The sequence below is a fragment of the Pan troglodytes genome, chromosome 1 (assembly GCF_028858775.2).
Source record: "Pan troglodytes isolate AG18354 chromosome 1, NHGRI_mPanTro3-v2.0_pri, whole genome shotgun sequence".
NCBI classification, from domain to species: Eukaryota; Metazoa; Chordata; class Mammalia; order Primates; family Hominidae; genus Pan; species Pan troglodytes.
In genome coordinates this window covers 231,207,286-231,227,964 of record NC_072398.2, presented here as the reverse complement: position 1 = coordinate 231,227,964, position 20,679 = coordinate 231,207,286, and the positions used below count along the sequence as shown (strand labels likewise).

The window sequence follows — 20,679 nt, the reverse complement described above, 5'->3', positions numbered from 1 at the left end:
ATCACACACCAGGGCCTGTTGTGGGGTAGGGGGAGGGGGGAGAGATAACATTAGGAGATATACCTAATGTTAAATAACGAGTTAATGGGTGCAGCACACCAACATGGCACATGTATACATATGTAACTAAACTGCACATTGTGCACATGTACCCTAAAACTTAAAGTATAATAAAAAAAATCATACCTAGGTATATCACAATAAAACTTGACCTCAGAGTTTCTAGCTCTCAAGACCAATTCCTCCCATCCTGCCACTAACAGATTTCTCCAAACATCTCTGCACCTCAGAGTGCAAATACAATCAAACATTTCACTCCATTGATAGGAAGCATCCTTCACTATCTTCTACCAAGGCCTTCCTCCTTTGGTGCTTCAAAATTTTTTATGAAAGGAACATCCATTTTATTCAAAGCACCTCCAAACCTGCAATCCTAAGTTCCAGGCAACTCAATCCCAAAAATCCACTGTAGATGCCCAAAGGCTGGGGTGTTCGATCTTCAACATTTTTGCCTTTATGGCTCCCAGTCAAGATAGAGCTGCACCAAGTCCAATTCCATTCCTCATCACAGATGATTTTTTCTACTTTAAGATCAGAACTATACAAGCTTCTTGCTTTGTGTCAGCATGCTGTTGTACCCATGGGCAAATTCTTAGGTAAGACAAAAACACAGCCCCAAGGGCAGGTAGTAATTTTTTCAGAAAAAGGTAAGGCAATCAATTATCTCAGTCTGCCCAGGACAGTCCCAATTTACACATGTATATTCTCCCAATCTGTAGGCTGTCTTTTCATTTTGTTGATTATTTCATTTAATTTTTTATTATTTATTTATTTTATAGAGACAGATCTCATTATGTTGCCCAGGGTGATCCTTGATCTCCTGGCCTCAAGTGATCCTCCAACCTTGGTCTCCCAAAGTGCTGGGATTACAGATGTGAACTACCACACCCAGTCAACGTGCAGAAGGTTTTCAGTTTGATGTAGTCTGATGTAGTCTCATGTATTTATCCTTGTTGTTGTTGCCTGAGCTTTTGGTGTGATATCCAAAAATATCATTGCCAAGATCAATATCAAGAAACTTTCCCCCTATGTTTCTTACAGAAATTTTATGGTTTCAGATTTTTCATCCATTTTGAGTATATTTTTGTGTATGATGTAAGATAAGGGTCCAGTCTCCCCAGTGTTGGATATCCAATTTTCATAACACCATTTATTGAAGAGATTATTCTTTCTCCACTGTGTTTTCTTGATGTCCTTGTCAAAAACTAGTTAACTTTTATATGCTTGGGTTTATTTCTGGGCTCTATTCTGTTTCATTGCTTTACATCTCTGTTTTCATGCCAGTGCCACAGTGTTTTGATTACTATAGCTTTGTAATATAATTTGAAATCAGAATGTGTAATGCCTATAACTTTGTTTTTTGCTCTAAAGATTTATTTATTTATTTATTTTTGCCATTTCAGGTCTTTTGTGGTTTCATATGAATTTCAGAATTGTTTTTCCTATTTCTGTGAAAAATGCCATTGACATTTTGATAGGGATTGTGTTGAATCTATATATTGCTTTGGATAGTATGGATGTTTTAACACTATTAATTCTCCCAATCCATGAACATGAAATATCTTTCCATTCACTTGTGTCTTCTTCAATTTCTTTCATCAATGTTTTATAGTTTTCATTGTGCAGATCTTTCACTTACCTGGTTAAATTTATTCCTACAATTTCATTCTTTTTGATATTAGGGTAAATTGAATTATTTTCTTGATTTCTATAAATTATTTCTTATAATACTCATACTTGTCAGGCCTCTGGGCCCAAGCCTGCATGTATACATCCAGATGGCCTGAAATAACTGAAGAATCACAAAAGAAGTGAAAATGGCCAGTTCCTGCCTTAACTGGTGACATTACCTTGTGAAATTCCTTCTCCTGGCTCAGAAGCTCCCCCGCTGAGCACCTTGTGACCCCCGTCCCTGCCCACCAGAGAACAACCCCCTTTGACTGTAATTGTCCACTACCCACCCAAATCCTATAAAACAGTCCCACCCCTGTCTCCCTTCACTGACTCCTTTTTCAGACTCAGCCTGCCTGCACCCAGGTGAAATAAACAGCCTTGTTGCTCACACAAAGCCTGTTGGTGGACTCTCTTCACACAGATGCGTGAGACAATACTAACACTAATATTATTTTGATTCGTCAGATGGAAAAGTAAGGCTTGAAGAGGTTAGAAATAACTTTTCCAAGGTCACAGAGCTAATTGCCACAACTATAACTCAGCTCTAGTATGTGAACAAAGATTTTTTTATACCAAACCAAAATTATTTATTTCTACTCCACTATTCTATCATGGTGCATTTTAGGTGCTAATGGGAAAAGGTGCTCTATGATGGTGTCCAATAGACAATTAAAATTCAAATCTGGAAATGAGATCTGGACTGAAGATTTTTTTAAAAATTAGCCCTCATCACATGTAGTCAGCTGTAGAAATCCTTAGCATGGCTGAAATTTTTCATATTAAGAAAAGACTAGAACTTGGCCAGGTGTGGTGGCTCACACCTGTAATCCCAGCACTTTGGGAGGCTGAGGTGGGTGAATCACCTGAGGTCTGGAGTTTGAGACCAGCTGACCAACATGGTGAAACACCATCTCTACTAAAAATACAAAAAATTAGCCAGGCGTGGTTGCACATGCCTGTAATCCTAGCTACTTGGGAAGCTGAGGTAGGAGAATTGCTTGAACCCAGGAGGTGGAGGTTGCAGCAAGCTGAGATCGTGCCATTGCACTGCAGTCTGGGCAAAAAAAGCAAAACTCTGAAGAAAGAGAGAAAGAGAGAGGGAGAGAGGGAGAGAGAAAGGAAGAGACAATGAGAGACAGAAAGAAGGAGAGAGAAAGAACAAAAGAACGAATGAATGAACAAACTAGAAATCGAGCAGGAACCTTGGAGGACCTATTGCTTAAGGTGTAGGCCAAAGAAAGTAAGTTAGGGCAAGAGACTAAGGTATGCCAGAGACCCAGGACAAAACACAGTGCAGAGTGATGTCACAGAGCCAAATGGGAGTGCAAGCTATGGCAAGCCCTCCCAAGTATGTGTGGGTTAAATGTAATTAAATTCAAAATCTCTCAACCCAAAAATTTTCTCCACAAAGGAAGTAGAAAAACAAAACAGTTCATTATTGAATAAGCATTAAACCAGAATGTGATGTGTGAATATAATGGAATGGAATGGAATGGACACGAATGGAATGGAATGGAGTGGAATGGAATGGACCCGAATGGAATGGAACGGAATGGAATGGAATGGAACGCACTCGAATGGAATGGAATGGAATGGAACGGACATGAATGGAATGGAATGGAATGGAACGGACACGAATGGAACGGAACGGAACGGAATGGACTTGAATGGGATGGAATGGAATTGAATGGACTCTAATGGAATGGACATGAATGGAATGGAATGGAATGGAATGGAATGGACTCAACTGGAATGCAGTTGAATTGAAAGGATCCAAAAGGAATGCAATGGAATGCATTGAAATCGAATGGAATGGAATGGAATGGAATGGACTTGAATGGGATGGAATGGAATGGAATGGAATGGAACCGAATGGAATGGAATGGACTTGAATGGAATAGAATGGAATGGAATGGAATGGACTCGAAAGAAATGAAATGGAATGGATTCAAATGGAATGGAATGGACACAAATGGAACCAAATGGAATGGAATGGACTCGAAAAGAATACAGTGGAATTTAATGGAATGGACTCTAATGGAATGGAATGGACTAGAATGGAATAGAACGGAATAGACTCGAATGGTATGGAATGCAATGGAATGGACTCGAATGGAATAGAACAGAATAGACTAGAATGGTATGGAATGCAATGGAATGGACTCGAATGGAACGGAATGGAATGGACAAGAATTGAATGGAATGGAATGGAATGCAATGGAATGCACTCGAACGGATTGGAATGGAATGGACTCGAATAGAATGGAATAAAATGAAATGGACTCCAATGGATTGGAATGGAATTGACTCCAATAGAATTGAATGGAGTGGAACCGAATGGAACGGATTGGAATGGAATGCACTCAAAATGAATGGAATGGAATGGATTGGGCTCAAATGGAATGGAATGGATTCGAATGGAATGGAATGGAATGGAATGAACTCAAATGGATTAGCATGGAATGAAGTGGACTCGAATACAATGGAATGGAATGGACTCGAATGGAATGGAATGGACTTGAACGGAATGGAGTGGAATGGACTCAAGTGGAATGGAGTGGAGTTGAATGGACTCGAATGGAATGGAATGTAAAGGAATGGAATGAACTCGAAAGGAGTGGAATGTAATGGAATGAAATGGACTCAAATGGAATTAAATGGAATCGAATGGAATGGACTTGAATGGGATGGGATGGGATGGAATGGAATGGAATGGAAGGGAATGGAATGGAATGGAATGCAGTTGAATTGAATGGACCCGGAATGGAATGGAATGGAATGGAATGAAATGGAATGAAGTGGACTCTAATGGAATGGAATGGAATGGAATGGAATGGAATAGACTCGAATGAAATGGGATGGACTCGAATGGAATGGAACGGAATGGAATCGACTCGAGTGGAATGGAATGGAATGGAATAGAATGGAATTGACTCAACTTAAATGGAATGAAGTGGAATGAACTCGAATGGCATGCAATGGAATGGAATAGAATCGAATGGAATAGAATGGACCCAAATGGAATGGAACGGAATGGAATGGAATGGAACGGAATGGAATGGAATGTATTGGAATGAACTCCAACGGAATGGAATGGACTCGAATGCAATGGAAAGGAATGGAATGGAGTGGACTGGAATGGAATAGAATGGAATGGAATGGATAGGACTGGAATGAAATGGAATGGAATGGACTGGAATGGAATGGACTCAAATGGAATGGAATGGAATGGACTCAAGTGGAATGGAATGGAATGGAAGGGACACGAATGGAATGGAATTGAATGGAATGGAATGGACTGTAATGAAAAGGAATGGATTGGAAAGGAATGGAATAGAACGGAATGGATTCGAATGGAATGGAAAGGACTCGAATGGAATGGAATGGACTCGAATGGAATGGAGTGGAATGTATGCGAATGGAATGGAATGGAATGGAATGGAATGGATTCGAGTCGAACAGAATGTAATGGTATGGAATGGACTCGAATGGAATGGAATGGAATGGAATGAAATGGACGCGAATGGAATGGAATGGACTCGAATGGAATGGAATGGAATGGAGTGGAATGGAATGGACTCGAATGGTATGGAATGGAATTGAATGGACTCGATAGGAATGGAATGGAATGCAATGGAATGGAATGGATTGGACTCGAAAGGAACGTAATGGAATGAAATGTGCTGGAATGGAATGGAATGGAATGGAATAAAATGTAATGGAATGGACTCGAATGGAATACAGTTGAATTGAATGGACCTGAAAGCAATGGAATGGAATGGAACGGATTGGAAGGGAATGGAATGGAATGAAATGGAAAAGACTCGAATGGAATGGAATGGAATGGAATGGAATGGACTGAAATGGAATAGCATGGAATGGAATGGACTCGAATGCAATGGAATGGAATGGACTCGAATGGAACGGAATGGACTCAAACGGAGTGGAGTCGAATGGATTCAAATGGAATGCAATGGAATGGAACGGAATGCAATGTACTCGAATGGAATGGAATGTAATAGAATGAAAATTACTCGAATGGAATGGAATGGAATGGACTCGAATGGAATGGAATGCAATGGAATGGAATGGCATGGAATGGAATCGAACAGACTCGAATAGAATGCAGTTGAATTGAATGGACCCGAAAGAATGGAATGGAATGGAATGAAATGGACTCGAATGGAATGGAATAGATTGAAATGAAATGGAATGTACTGGAATGGAATGGAATGGAATGTACTGGAATGGAATGGAATGGACTCGAATGATATGCAATTGAATGGACTCGCATGGATTGGAATGGACTCTAGTGGAATGGAATGGAATAGAATGGACTCCAATGGAATGTGGTGGGATGGATTCAAATGGAATGGAATGGAATTGAGTGGATTTGAATTGAATGGAATGTAATGGTATGGAATGGAATGGAATGGAATGAAATGGACTCGAATGGAATGGAATGGAATGGACTCAAATGGAATGGAATGGAATGTACTCGAATTGTGTGGAACGGAATGGAATGGACTCGAATGGAATGGAACGGAACGGAATGGAATGGAATCGACCCGAATGGAATGGAATGGAATGGAATGCAATGGAATCGAATGGGATGGAATGTATTGGAATGGACTCGAATGGAATGGATAGGAATGGACCCGAATGAAATGGAATGGTCTCGAGTGGAATGGGATGGGATGGGATGGGATGCGATGGGATGGGATGGGATGGGATGGGATGGGATGGGATGGAATGGAATGGATTTGAATGGAATAGAATGGAATGGAATGGAATGGAATAGACTCGAAAGGATTGGAATGGAATGGACTCAAATGGAATGGAATGGACATGAATGGAACGGAATGGAATGGAATGAACTCGAATGGAATACAATGGAATTTAATGGAATGGACTCTAATGGAATGGACTTGAATGGAATAGAATGGAAGAGACTCGAATGGAATGGAATACAATGGAATTTAATGGAATGGACTCTAATGGAATGGACTTGAATGGAATAGAATGGAAGAGACTTGAATGGAATGGAATGCAATGGAATGGACTCGAATGGAATGGAATGGAATTGACTCAGATGGAATGGAATGGACTCGAAAGGATTGGGATGGAATACAATGGAATGGTCTCGAATGGAATGGAATGGAATGGAATGGACTCGAATGGAATGGAATGCAATGGAATGGACTCAAATGGAATGGAATGGAACTGACTCGAATGGAATTGAATGGAATGGACCCGAATGGAATGGACTCGAATGGAATGGAATGGAATGGAAAAGAATGGAATGGAATAGAATGGACTGGAATGTAATGAGTTTGGAATGGACTTGAATGCAATGGAATGGAATGGAATGGAATGGACTCAAATGGAATAGCATGGAATGGAATGGACTCAAATGCATTGGAATGGAATGGACTCGAATGGACCCGAATGGAATGGAGTTGAATGGACTCATATGGAATGGAATGGCATTGAATGGACTCGAATGGAATAGAATTATAACAGAATGGAATTAACCCGAATGGAATGGAATGGAATGGAATGAAAGGTATTCGAATAGAATGGAATGGAATGGAATGGAATGGAATGGACTCGAATGGAATGGAATATAATGGAATGGGAATGGGAATGGAAGGGATGGGATGGGATGGGATGGGATGGGATGGAATGGAATGGAACGGAATGCAATGGAATGGACACCTATGGAATGCAGTTGAATTGAATGGACCCGAAAGCAATGGAATGGAATGGAATGCAATGTACTCGAATGGAATGGAATAGAATGGACTCGAATGGAATGGAATGAACTCGAATGGAATGGAATGGACTCGAATGGAATGGAATGGAATGCGCCCAAATGGAATTAAATGGAATGGAATGGACTCGAATGAAATGGAAAGAATGGACTCGAATGGAATGGAATGGAATGGAATCGAATGGAATCGAATGGAATGACATGGAATGGATTCGAATGGAATGACATGGAATGGACTCGATTGGAATGGGTTGGGATGGAATGATCTAGAATGGAATGGAATGGAATGGACTCAAATGGAATAGAATGGAATAGAATGGACTCGAATATAATGGAATGAAATTGGCTCGAATGGAATGGAATGGACTTGAATGGAATGGAATGGAATCGAATGGAATAGAATGGAATGGACTCGAATGGAATGGAATGGAATGGAATGGACTCGAATGGAATGGAAAGGAATGGACTCAAATGGAATAGAATTTAATATGGAATTACAAACCACAGTGATATAACACACACGCATGAAGATTTCTAACATGCCATCCTAAATTAAGTCACTGTATCAGTCAGAGTCCAAGTATAGGAAACAGTCACTACCCATGCAAACCTGAAGAGACCTTCATACAAGGGAGCTGAGGCAGCCGCAGCCTGCAGCTCTGTCTTCTAGTCTTGCAGGCATTCATTTAGTTAGTGGAAGCATATCTCCTCCCAGAGCCCAGGCTGCAAGAGTCTGAAATGGAGCTTTTAGCTTTCCAGCCTCTGTATCAAAAGGGCACACCAGAAAGAGGCTAGAATGAATGGTTGGGCACTAACAAATATTTTCACAACCTAAGCCCATACTCGCAGTTGTTTGCTGAACAGACAATCAATAAATCAAACAGCCCTTCCATGTAGAAATTAAGAAGGAAACACAACACCAAAACTCATTATTAAATAGCATTTTGTATTTGAAAACTCATTATTAAATAGCAAATAAATTGCACTAAAATACAAAATTGTAGAATTTGTATTCTGGGAAGCCACAGTAACAAATCCCTGTGACAGAACCCACGAAGTAGAGGTCTCCTGTGGGAATGATGACCGAGGCCCTCGCCGCTGCTCCACCTGCCCCTACAGGGATGCCCTGCTTTTCCAGTTGCCCTTACTCTGATGTGCATCATGGCAGGAAAAAGTGGGCTGCTGCTTTCCTTTAATGCTTTTTGTCCCACTTTATTTTTCACTTTTGCCTAGTATATCTTTTCATTCTTTTATTTTCAACTTTTGTAAATCTCTGTTTTAGGTGGGCTTCTTACGTACAACTTGGAGTTGGGTTTCACTTTTTGATTCAATCTGAAATCTTTTACTTTTACCAGCCTTCAGGTTATGTGTATAAAGTTATGTGTTTACATGTATAGATACAATGTTTGGTCTTACTTTTATGACATGTTTTTGTAGCTTTTTGAAAAAGTTTGTGTTCTCTCTGTAGTTCTTCTGAAATTTAGAAATGTTTTCACTATTTTGTACTAGGGGTTACTTTTGGAATTTTAACTCTATGTAATTCCCTCTCCTTCGGAATCCTCATACAACACATCTTAGCCTGTTAGTTTCCTGTTCCACATTGTGATAAAACTGTCATTCATCTTGCTCCTTCTTCCTTCCATCCCTCTCCTCTACAACTTGATTTTAGTGAATAACATCTTAGTGCCTCCCTGTGATTATAGGTGAGACAGTCAACAAACCTCTAACCACCGACCTTTTCTCCTCTGCCCTCCACTCACACTCTGCTCCATCACCCTCAGCCACACAGCTGACGCTGTAGAGATTCACTGACATCCAGTCTGATGGACACTGTTTCTCCAGCCGAAACTGCTCATGAGAACAGTGAGTATTCCCTGAGTTCTCACATGATCAATAGTGTTTGTTTGAAGACTGGATACAAAAGATGGTTTGACTGGACATAAAATTCATGGGCCATCCTTTCTTCCTGGAGGATCCCATAAGTAAGGATTACTCCACTATCTGAAGAATTTGGAGAAATTTGAAGCCACCCTGATCTTTTCCCTCAGTAAGAGATGACATGTTTGTTTACCCATTGGGAGGTTCTTGCTTCATCTTCAGAGTTTAATAATTCCTGTAGGATATGGCACACTCATAACCTGTTCTCAGTCAACCTTCCCCAGCATAAAATTTGTCCTCTCACAATGTACACTTCCATCTATTTTTACCTGAGCAGAATTTTCCTGAACATTATCTTTAAATATTTGTTCTGTCCTTTTGTTTTGTTTTCCTGTTTGAAGATTCCAATGATAAATATGCTGGAACCCCTCTCCCTGTTCTCTTCAGCTGTAATTTTCTTTCTAGTTCCTTTTAAACTCATGATTACGGTTTCATTCTTATTAATTCTCTCATTCGTATTTTTCCATCACCTTTTTTGTGTTTCCCAAAACATCTGTCTTCTCCTGGGCCCTTCCAATCGCACCTTCACCTCTGTGGTGGTTCTCCTGGCTGCTGCCATCCTTTTTTCTGCCAACTTGACTTTGTCTCCTGCTGTCTCACTTGGTTGTACAGGTTGAGCATCCCTAATTCCAAAATCCAGAATCCTCCAAACTCCGGAACTTTTTGAGCATGGACATGATGCCACAAGTGGAAAATTCCATACTTGACCTCATGTGACGGGTTGAACAAAATTATTAAAAATACTGTATAAAATTACCTTCAGGTTATATGTATAAGGTGTATGTGAAACATACATGAATTTCGTGTTTAAGCTTGTATCCCAAGTTATCTCATTATGTATACGTAAATATTCCAAAATCTGAAAAAATCCAAAATCTAAAACACTTCCAGTTCTAAGCATTTGGGATAAGGGATACTCAACCTCATTAAAATCTCTTTTCTGTTTTGTGGCATTCCTGCACTGGGATCTTCTGCCACAGAACTGCTTCATGAGTTTCCTGTTTTTTTCATTTATGATGAACTGTCTGGTCATGATTCCATCCTGCTTCACAGACACATTTCCCACAATTTCCTTAGAGAATATCCATGCAGTGATGGTCACCTTCTCTAACAGGCATTTCAGAGTGAGGTGGGACTTCCTAGGGCACCTGTTTTGCAGATGCCCTCAGGGTGGGGGAAGGGCAGCTTCCAGCCTTCCCAGTTCCAGCACTCTCTCCCCCAGCCGCTACCTGCATGTGAATCCCTGGGAGACCCCACAGCCCATGTCTCTGAGTAAAACTGGATCCAGGAAGCCCTTTGCTGTCAGTGGTCCTCCCTGGAACTTCTGCACTCTGCAAGCTGGAGTTGAACATCTGCGACTCAGCCTCTCAGTGCACAGGGTATGTGGGGCTCGACTTCTAGACCTGGCCCTGACGAGTGCTTTTGTTAGCCTGAGCCCTTCTGCTCAGTTCCGCCTATACTATCGCTGCCCAGGCTTAGCTGCTTTTGGTAAGCCTCATGCACATTTTAGAGTGTGTGAATTGCATCTGCCTCTTATTTCTCTGAAAATGGAGTTTTTCATCCCTTCCTTCCAATTCTCCTTCCAGCCTTTCTTGATTTCCAGAATGAGAAATCACTAAGTCATATACTGAGCCACAAATAACATTATAAATGTGACAATTACATGATAATCTTTGGGGGGAAAACATTCTGTGATTTCTAACATATTTACATAAAAATATCTTACACTAAAACACACCAGTTGAGGGCACTGGCCAGAGATAAGATTAGGTTAGGCCAAGCAAAGCTGAGAAGACCATTGTTAAAATTTCAATCCTGTTCCTTTATCTTTTCAAATTAACTGAATATTGTTATTAAATTTCTTGTTTTAGTGTTGAATAGCACCCCTTTTCCCTGCTTCACTTTAGAATCAATTTAGAGACAAAGGATTCAGGCCAACTGAGGTTATCAGCATTATCGCTAATAATAGCTGGACTGGCAGATGCGATTCAGATTCACACAACAATGGATTTCCTAATCTGAATCCTAGACTGAGATGAAGCCAGCCAGCCGTAAGCATTGCTTAATAACCAAAGCCTCCCCAGATAGGCTTCTTGCCCTACAGCACTGAAGACATGAAAGAAACAGACCAAAATGTACAAATATCTTTTATTCCTCAAAGGAAAAAGAAGAGTTACACATGCCTGTTTCTCACCAATAAGAGGGGTCAGGGCAGAGTGAGTCTGGGAGAGAGAGTTCTACCACCACGGTTCCCAAAGCATCGTCTAGGGGCCTGTTAGGGGAGCCCGAGGTCTAAACTATTTCCACAGTTTCACTAAGATATGATTTTCCTTTTCCATCCTCACATTTGTTAGTGTGCAGTGAAGTGCTCCAGAGGCCCCAGCATGCTACATTACAGAAGACTGAACTCAGGAGAGATGAGGAATAATCCCCTCCATCACACCAGACACCAGGAGGGTGTGCCAAGGTGTGAGACATACAGTCCAACATGCTACACTATGGAAGACTGAACTCAGGAGCAGAGATGAGGAATAATCCCCTCCATCACACCAGACACCAGGAGGGTGTGCCAAGGTGTGAGACATACAGTCCAACATGCTACACTATGGAAGACTGAACTCAGGAGCAGAGATGAGGAATAATCCCCTCCATCACACCAGACACCAGGAGGGTGTGCCAAGGTGTGAGACATACAGTCCTTACTCTTTTTTTGTTTTGTTTTGTTTTGTTTTGTTTTGTTTTGTTTTGTGAGATGGAGTTTCACTTTTGTCCCCCAGGCTGGAGTGCAATGGCCCGATCTCGGCTCACTGCAACCTCTGCTTCCTGGGTTCAAGCGATTCTCCAGCCTCAGCTTCCCGAGCAGCTGGCATTACAGGTGCATGCCACCATGCCCGGCTAATTTTCTGTATGCCTGGCTAAGTTCTGTATTTTTAGTAGAGACAGGTTTCACCATGTTGGCCAGGCTGGTCTCAAACTCCTGATCTCAGGTGATCCGCCCACCTCGGCCTCCCAAAGTGCTGGGATTATAGGCGTGAGCCACTGCACCCAGCCCAGTCCTTACTTTTAAATAAATGGAGAAATATTTTAAAAATTGTTTTAATTTCTAATGTGGCAAACGTTAATAGATATAACTCACATGACCAAAATCTCTTTGGGGTCCTCAGTAATTTTAAAAAGTGAAAAGGACCCCTGAGACAACATTTGGGTTTGGAACTGCTGCTCCACTAGGGGAAGAAATACCAGAACAGAGAATATGTGTTCCCTGGGAGATAAGGCCTTCCCGACTACCTCCCCTCCTATCATCGAAATAAGTTTTCTACATTTCTTTAATATCATGTTTTAAAATTCCTTTTAAAAGACTGAAATCATCAGCAGAAGGCACGGGATTAGCTTAGCACAGTCAGTTTAGACTAGTTACCCACAGAGGACTACAGAATGGACATCACGAGGCATACATAAGCATAGAGGTGAAAAGGGCCGTGTTCATAGTTGACAAGATTACATTTCAGGTTAAACTGGTAACTAAGATAACAGGGAAAAAGACAATTAACAAAGAAACTGTAATCGTCCATAAGCCTAATTAGCCATAAAGCAAAGTCTGTTGGGAATTTAATGAACATTTGTTAAAAACACAAATATTATAGGAAGTTTTTTATGCAGTCATGGGTCGCTTAACAAGGGGGATACAATCTGATCCGAGAAATGCATTGCTAGGTAATTTCCTCATTGTGTGAACATCACAGAGTGTATTACACAACACCTACACAGCTAGGCTACAGACCTATACAACATATTAATGCACTGAACAGCAACTGTAACATAATGGCAAGTATCTGTGTATCTAAATATATCTAACCATAGGAAAGATACAGTAAAAAAAGGAAACAATCTTATGTGGCCACTACACTACACGCGGTCGGTCATTGACCAAAACATCGTTATGTAGTGCATGACTGCATATCTCCTCAAATCTGACAATTCTAAACAAGTAAAGATGTGGAAGAATTAGATAAACAGAAAGAAAGTACATCCTTCAAATAGAGAATCTGTATTTTTTTCACACATCAATAGAATATTTACAAAAATCAATTATAAAGAACGCTACAAAGGAAAACTTAATCATTTCAAAGAATTAGAGATCTTAAAGGCCAAACTCTCTGGTGGTAATATAATAAAACTAGAATTCAATAAAGTTAAATAAAATCACAGCTATTTGAAATTCGAAGTCCACTTCTGAACACCCTTGGATCTGGGAGCAAATTGGCACTGCATGTGTGCCTGGGCTCCTGAAGGGCCTCACATACATGGGGAGGGGCAGAGAAAGAGAAACAACAACATCCACTACCTCTATTTTTAAAGTCAGCCTTACTACAAAATACAGAAAGTATTCTTCACTGGGCAGACCAAATCAGCTTTGCTCAATCTTCGCCTTTGGGTTCCTTTAGACTTATAATGAACTGTAAGCATTTACTGAGTGATTATTATAAAGGCACCATTTGAAGTACCTGATGCCCTTTTAATGCTGTAATGCCCCTGTGAAGTAGGTCTTACTATTATCCCTGCTCTAGAGATGAGAAAACTGAGGCAGGGAGAGATGAAGAAGCTGGCCCCAAGGCCACACCACTGAGGAGGGAGGGGCCAGACCTGGAGAGCAGGGGGATCCCACAATCTGTGCTTGTGCCTTCCTGCTCTGCTGCTTCCCAGCTAGCGTGTGTGCTGGACACAGCCCTCAGTGATCTCAACTTTGATTATCTAATTTTAAAAAGACTTCTCAAGTTTATTGTCTTTTACAAAAAAGGGATGTAATCTAGCAAGCCAAAGCAGAACCAAGCAGACTTTGTAGTTTTCATCAATTTTCTGGACGCTCCAGCCACTTTCCTCAGGTCCTTTAGCAATGTGTGGACTGCCCGCCCACCGCTGCCCCGAGGTAAGGAAGCACCACACTACAACCTCACGCAGGCTGGATTAAAACATGTCCTCCACTTCAGGCTTAGGAACCAGCGCCCCTCCTACAGCTCACAAGTTGCTCAAGCAGTGGTCTGTGAGAAGTGATTCTATTTTTGGGGTTGTCCCTTTTCTCTGCTTTTCTTGGGAACCATTTTGACTCTCTGTCAAATGTTCACTGACTTCTAGCACTGGCAGAAAGAACGTCTGCTTTTTTATCTGAAACTGAACTGTTACACAACTTATAATTTTATTTTGGTAAAAGCATTCTTAGTTGCTGTGTTTAGTCATACTCTACAAATTATCTTGTTGGTAGGATAAATATGGTGAGAATTAAAGAAAAATGAAGATGGTAGTGGATATTTGCAGACTATTATCAATACCGGCATTTCAAACTTCCAATATAATTTGGATATTTGCCTGGAGGACAAACTTTTTGGCATGCCATATAATGAGGAGCCTTATATTCCCAGTGTGCTCAAACTGCCCTGACACCACCTATTCACCGTCGTCAGCAATCTATGTTCAATTTTCCTTAAAAACATCGGTTACAAGGTCAAATTTAATTCAACTGAGGTCAGACTCTCAGGGGAGCTGAGGAGCACTTCCTTCAATGGAAATGGCCATTTCTGAGTGGTGACAACACTGTCATTTCTTGGACCTTCTTTAACAAATCTGTTCTCAGGAGCATTAACATACTTTGCTAATACATTTTAATCTGGCATTTTTATGGGGGTAATTATAGGAAATGCCTGGAATTAAATAGCCTACAACCAATTCTTGGATCAACAATTAGGAAAACTGAAAAATATATATGTAAATATATCTTTTTCTGTATAAGAAAAGTCCTGCTAAGTTAGGAAATTAGAGGATATCTTTGTGTAGAATCTTTTTATAAAGTGGAAATAGGCCAGGCATGGTGGCTAACGCCTGCAATCCCAGCACTTTGGGAGGCCGAGGCAGCCAGATCACCTGAGGTCAGGAGTTCAAGACCAGCCTGACCCATATGGCAAAACCCCCTCTCTACTAAAAATACAAAAATTAGCCAGGTGTGGTGGCAGGTGCCTGAAATCCCAGCTACTCGGGAAGCTGAGGCAGGAGAATCTCTTGAACCCGGGGGGCGGAGGTTGCAGTGGGCCAAGATTACACCACTGCACTCCAGCCTGGGCGACAAAGCGACTCTGTCTCAGAAAAATACAAAATAAAAAAATAAAGTGGAAATAACTTCCTCTGCTTCTAACTATGCAGTTTGCTTGAAAAAAAAAAAAAGTAACCTGTAGGTGCAGTACAACTATCAGCACAAATGTAATTATCTTAGAGTATCTTAATAGTTCCTACTTCAAGTAGAACTTATGAAGGAGTTTAACTGTGGTAAAAATAATAATAATAATAATTGGAGTAACTTAGAAAACATTTATGTATACAATAGTTGGTTTGTATGCTCAGTCACTCATTCATTTTAGGAATAACAAGTGCCTACTACTTGCCAGGTGCTTGGGATATAGCAGGGCCTACTGAATAAATTATTATACAACAGTAAATTAGCATTGGATTGTGTTGCTTAAAACAACACTCACCAGAGCAAACAAAAGCCTGATTAGCAATATGATCTGAAATTTTAAAAACAGCCCTTTTCAACAGTTCCATCTAATTTGCCAGGTCATTATTTTATAATGTCATATGGGATTGCTGGGTCAAATAGTATTTCTGGTTCTAGATCCTTGAGGAATCACCACACTGTCTTCCACAATGGTTGAACTTATACTCCCACCAACAGTGTAAAAGTATTCCTATTTCTCCATGTCCTCTCCAGCATCTGTTGTTTCCTGACTTTTTAATGATAGCCATTCTAACTGGTGTGAGATGGTATCTCATTGTGGTTTTTGTTTGCATTTCTCTAATGACCAGAGATGAGCTTTTTTTCATGTCTGTTGGCTGCATAAATTTCTTCCTTTGAGAAGTGTCTGTTCATATCCTTTACCCACTTTTTGATGGGGTTGTTTTTTTCTTGTAAATTTGTTTAAGTTCTTTGTAGATTCTGGATGTTAGCCTTTTGTCAGATGGATAGATTCCAAAATTTTCTCCCATTCTGTAGGTTGCCTCTTCGCTCTGATAATAGTTTCTTTTGCTATGCAGAAGCTCTTTAGTTTAATTAGATCCCATTTGTCAATTTTGGCTTTTGTTGCCATTGCTTTTGGTGTTTTAGACATCAAGTATTTGCCCATGCCTATGTCCTGAATGGTATTGCCTAGCTTTTCTTGTAGGGTTTTTATGGTTTTAGGTCTTATGTTTAAGTCTTTAATCCATCTTGAGTTAATTTTTGTATAAAGGTGTAAGGAAGTGGTCCAGTTTCAGTTTTTTGCATATGGCTAGCCAGTTTTCCCAACACCATTTATTAAATAGGGAATCCTTTCCCCATTGCTTGTTTTTCTCAGGTTTGTGAAAGATCAGATGGTTGTAGATGTGTGGCGTTATTTCTGAGGCCTCTGTTCTGTTCCTTTGGTCTATATATCTGTTTTGGTACCAGTATCATGCTGTTTTGGTTACTGTAGCCTTGTAATATAGTCTGAAGTCAGGTAGTATGATGAAAAGATTATAAATCATTCTACTATAAAGACACACGCACACGTATGTTTATTGCAGCACTGTTCACAATAGCAAAGACTTGGAACCAACCCAAATGCCCATCAGTGATAGACTGGATAAAGAAAATGTGGCACATATACACCATGGAATACTATGCAGTCATAAAAAAGGATGAGTTCATGTCCTTTGCAAGGACATGGATGAAGCTGGAAACCATTATTCTCAGCAAACTAACACGAGAACAGAAAACCAAACACCACATGTTCTTATTCATAAGTGGGAGCTGAACAATGAGAACACATGGGCACAGGGAGGGGAACATCACACACCAGGGCCTGTCGGGGGGTGGGGGGCTAGGGGATGGATAGCATTAGGAGAAATACCTAATGTAGATGATGGGTTGATGGGTGCAGCAAACCACCATGGCATGTGTATACCTATGTAACAAACCTGCACATTGAGCACATGTATACCAGAACTTAAAGTATAATTTTAAAAAAAATTTTTTAAGTCATGTGACGCATTTAAGAAAGTCACTTAATTTACATCAGAGTAAAATCAAAGTTTATAGACTTAGGAAATAAAGTCGTAATGAAAAAGCTCTTCACGGCTGTCAGGACAGCTACATTTTTGGTCTCTGTCCTTGATTCCATTGTGACCTTCAGCCCATCTCTCTGGGCCCCATTTTCTTGTCTTTACCTCTTGGGTCATAAATGGATCTCCATGCAGCTGTCATCCCTCTGCCTAAATCCTCCTCAAAAGAAAATCAAAATAGTGGCTAACACAGAGTACAGACTGTTCCAAGAGCTTCCTATGATGGAACTAATCTAATCTTTATAACAGTGCTCTGAGGTAGATGCTAAAATCTACCAGATACTATGGATGAGATGATGAAGTCATATGCTTGAGATCCCTGAGTAAATAAATAAGAAAGAGACAGAATTCCAACTGCGGCCGTGTGGCTGCAGAGCCTCTCTCCCTCCCTGCCTCACCCTCGAGTCCCCGCCTGGGAGGGCTCAGGGTCACTCACTAAGCACCTTTCCCATGCACTGCTGTGAGGCTGCTGCTATTAAGTTGCTACTATGGAGTAGTCATTAGTAGAAATTATGAAAAAATTTGAAACAAAATCTTCATATAGCCAGAGACTCTAGCCTGAGATGTCTTTCCTTATTTGCTTATTATTATTTGTAAAAACAGGGTCTCCCTATGTTGCCCAGGCTGGCCTCAAACTCCTGGGCTCAAGTTATCCTTCTGCCTCGGCCTCCCAAAATGCTGGGATTGCAGGCATGAGTCACCGCACCTGGCCACCTTTCCACACTTAAGAGATTCCTGGGATACTGCGAAGCAGGAGTCCATCTCCAGACATGAGGAGCAGGTGGGCTAAAGGAAACAGGACTGGGGAGTCTTGGAGGGGCAGAGCAATGCCCAGGGACACAGAAACTTTTGAATAAAGACAAGAGAGACCGACTCTTCGCCTACATCTAAAGCAAATGAAAACATAAAAATAAATGATGGCAAGAAACTAAACTAAAAATACGCTACCCCTGAAAGTATGTGACACTGGATGTACTATCTAATTGGTCTGCCACAGGCAGAGAATGAAGTACTTCAGATAAGTTAATTTATCAAATAACTAAAATTAGATATATAAACTTTACGATTCTGAAAACTTTTTTCCTACAGATGTGTGTACTTTAGGAAACACAGCATATTTAACATTTTTATAAATTTCAGTTGCACACCGTGCAGCTTTCAGGAAGCTTTCACACCGTGCACTGCCCTGCATGCACCTCCCGAGCCTCGGGCTGTTCATGCCTGGCTGTCAGAAGTCACCTCCTGGCTGCCAGAGGGGCGAGGGGGCAGGCTGTTCTTCTCAGTGCTATAAGCAAGCCCAGGACTCCAAGGGAATGATAACAAATGTGTAAAAACCACAGTCACATTAACCTATAGGCTCAGGACCCAGTTCTACTTCCTCCAGACAGCTTTTGGGTACTGGTCTCCCTCTCTGTGTTTACAGCCGTCCTGGGTTTGCTGGGCACCTCCGAGTTCATGGAAGTGCAGCTCCTCACTGCAGTTGGGACACACTTACTCCACTTTGACAAAGGGGGTGTTATTTTCAGCAGTGGGTGAACAGCAGTGAACAAACCAAGCCCCTGCTCCTGGGGCTCAACTGGGATGGGGACGCAGACAACTTAAACACGTGACCACTGGCATACCTAAGGGCCAGGGAATGCTGCGGACATGATGGGGGTGGCGAGGCCACGGTCCCAGCCAGGTAGGCTTGAGTTGGTATTGCTACAACCTTGTGATCACTGGCAAACAAGATTTCATGGTGGGAGTGTGACTAGAACTGGATTTCAAAGTTTCTTGAAAGCACTAGTTAGAAAAGACAAGGTACATTGATCTGCACACAGGAGGTGCTCAGCGACACCAGCACTGATGGGCTCCTCCTGCCTTGAGTGAAGAGCATCTGCCCCTGGGGCCATTTTATGCCTCCAACAAGACATCTGGCTCAAACTCAGCTTCAAAGATTAGAGTAAAAACGAAACTTCCATTCCAAACTACTTATCTTTATTTTGGCAACTGGAACAATCTGTAATTGAACACTAAATTCTATTACTAACTTTTATCCTAAGACTGTGTAGTAATTATTGATTAGTCTCAGTTTAAAATTGCTGTTCAGATGGAAAAAATGATTTTACATAAAACATTAGTTGAAAGATACAGGCTGGGCATGGTGGCTCACACCTGTAATCCCAACACTTTGGGAGGCCGAGGCAGGTGGATCACTTGAGGTCAGGAGTTCAAGACCAGCCTGGCCAAAATGGCGAAACCCCATCTCTACTAAAAATACAAAAAAGAATTAGCCGGGCATCGTGGTGCATGCCTGCAATCCCAGCTACTCAGGAGGCTGAGGTAGGAGAATCACTGGAACCCAGGAAGCAGAGGGTGCAGTGAGCAGAGATCGTGCCACTGCACTCCACCCTGGGCAACAGAGTGAGACTCCATCTAAAAAAAAAAAAGATACACATTAAGTTTTTCACACAAATTCTTAAGGGCAGATATTACTAAATGCCATTAGAAAAAAAGGAAACCTTTTATCAAACATTTAAAAAAATGCTTCTACATTTCTTATTTATAGGTATTGTAATAATACTGCGTGACATTACGGACAACTTAGCCTAAATTACGGAAAATCAAATTATTTAGTAGAACTGCAAGACAATCCTCTCGGTTGTTGTAGTAAGTGTTGCTATAAACATTTAAAACCGCAAAAAAAACACCAAATACCTGCACAGTATGTATGATAAATGCATATGATAAAGTAAAAAAAAAATAGCACACACTGAAAGAAAGCCAACAGAAGAGGGCACTGGGCATGGGCCAGGGAGGGCAAGAATTGGGATGGGGACATGGAGGAGCCCAATCCAAGGCAAGACACAGGTTCAGGCTTTACCACAGTCACAAAGGCTGCTTCTTGTTTTTGTTTTTAGCAGAAGGTAAGCATGAGCAAATCACTTTTTAGAGGTAACTTTGCTGGACTTGTGAAGAATGGTGTGCAAGGTCCAGAGCGACTGCAGGAGAGGGAAGGTGGGATTCCCACAGAGCAGGAGCACAGATGAGCCAAGCAAGGCCCTGCTTAGAAGGCAGCAATCAACAGAGATGCACAGACCTGTGAGGGTGCCGGGACAGCCATGCAACAA

General features: G+C 41.1%; 1 long non-coding RNA gene across 5 annotated transcripts in view; it reads left to right on the top strand.

Moving 5' to 3' along the window:
- The window catches only part of LOC134807664 (uncharacterized), a 34,212-nt gene extending 15,769 nt beyond the window's left edge, over positions 1–18,443 (top strand). Inside the window, exons 4-5 of one of the 5 annotated variants that reach the window (XR_010148697.1) lie at positions 9,289–9,370; positions 11,800–12,536. This is a non-coding gene — a long non-coding RNA (uncharacterized LOC134807664). Of the gene's footprint in view, positions 1–9,288; positions 12,537–18,172 lie in introns of those variants that run through there. The other 4 variants (XR_010148691.1, XR_010148696.1, XR_010148699.1 and 1 more) reach the window with 4 other exon arrangements.
- Positions 18,444–20,679: the final 2,236 nt, after the last annotated feature.